The sequence below is a fragment of the Triticum dicoccoides genome, chromosome 3B (assembly GCF_002162155.2).
Source record: "Triticum dicoccoides isolate Atlit2015 ecotype Zavitan chromosome 3B, WEW_v2.0, whole genome shotgun sequence".
NCBI lineage: Eukaryota > Viridiplantae > Streptophyta > Magnoliopsida > Poales > Poaceae > Triticum > Triticum dicoccoides.
The window spans coordinates 145486005-145487863 of NC_041385.1; positions in this window are offsets into that span (position 1 = coordinate 145486005).

The following is a 1859-nucleotide window of genomic DNA, read 5'->3' on the forward strand; positions in this document are numbered from 1 at the left end:
GCCGCGCGCCTCCCGCCGACGGTGCTCCGCCATTCGCCGCCTGACGCCGCCGGCCTGGGCCGCCGCCGCCCAGCGGCGCGGCTGCCGCCTCCGCTCCGCCTGCCTCCCCACGCTAGAGCCCGGCCCCGCCGCCGGCCGCCGCGGGAGCCTTGCCACCCCTCGCCTCGCCTCCCCGCCTCCCGGTCGTCGCCGTCCATCGCAGGCGCCGCCGCCCCGCCGGCGCGTCCCGATCGGCGCTGCTCCGGCCGCCCGTCGGCCCCTTCGCAGCCCGGCCCGCGGCCATCTCCTCCGCCGCGCCTCCCCGTCGCCGGATCCGGCCGGATCCCGGCCTCCCCAAGCCTCTCCCGCCATCTCCTCGCCGACTCCGGCGAGTTCTCCAGCGATCCTCGAGCTCCGCGCCCCAGATCTGGATCTGAGAGGACCCATGGTTGACCCCGTTTTTCGCCCAAGTCCCGAATATTTTTGCATTCTGGAGCCCTGTTCATCGCATCATAACTTGTTGTATACTGCTCCGTTTCGTGCGTTTAATATGTCAAATTGTTCCTCTCGACGAGTACTTCATTTCATTCCATTGCATCATGCTCATTTGAGTCCATCTTGATGCCTGAGTTATCGTTGCAAGTGTTACATAATGTTAACCTGCTAAAACTGTTATAACTTGATGATTTGTCATTTTTGATGCTTTTGATGTGTGCATCCTATGAGCTTGATGTCTACATGTGTTTTGTGCTATGTCATGCCATCTTTACAGTGGTGTAATCCATGTATTTTTGTGAGTCTTGTAGTGACTGCATCAAGCTTGTTTAGTAGGGTACTTGCTGTTGCTGTTTTGCTAGACAGATTCTGCTATATTTTGATGCTATGTAAACCTGCTGCTACAAGTCATTCTATGCATAATCTGGAGATGTTCACTAAGGATGATTTGTTATAAATGTCATGATCTATCCATTAATGCCTCTGGTTACATTTATAGCCTGCTGTAGCTTGTTGTTATCTTGCTCCAAAACTTGCTAAATAATGTTGCTGTCAGCCTGTTAACATGAAGTTCAGTTTTGCCATGAGCTTTGTTAGTGATCCATGCACCCTATGAACTTGCTCTTGCCATGCTTAGCTTGACAAACATGTATTTTTACTGTTGGTCACCTTGTAATGCCATGTTTTGCTCTGTGGTGAGTGGTTCAAGCTCACCAACATGCCTACTTATCGTTGTTCCTGCCATGTTTGAATCTGTCATACAACTTGCCATGTTTACGTGGGTGCCATCATATTTTCTGTGCCCTTTTGGCTCCTGGTCAATAAGGGACTTTTGTTATATGCAATTAGTAGATTTATTCCATTCCTTTGTTTGCCATGATAAGTTCGTGTAACATGTTGTTTGATAGATCTAAACATTGCAACCTGATGTTATTTCTGGTAAGCCTGAAACTGTTATTATTTGCAATCTTGCCATGTCCTTTTGAGCATGTTCTATTGATTTCTGGAGATAGCTCAGTGTTCATGTTTTGTTTTGCTTTACCTGTACATCATGCCCATGCCTTTTGTTATTACGTTGGGATGCTGTAGCATATCATTTTGATGCTTGCTAGATGCCTAGTTGCTGTTTTGGACAGCTTGTCCTTTAAACTTGTATAGAGTGTATGTGTTGAACCGTTGCTCCGTTTTGAGTGTGCTCTATATGAAACTTGCTTGATTTTGCATGAAGCTTCATATTATCATGTTGCATCCTTGTTTTGAGGTGTTTGCTTGATGTTTGTATGCATTTTGCACCAATGTCATGTTGAACTTGTTTTGCTCATATCTTCCAGGCCGTAGCTCTGAATTAAACGAACTTTATATGTAACTTGACTAGAATCTCGTGT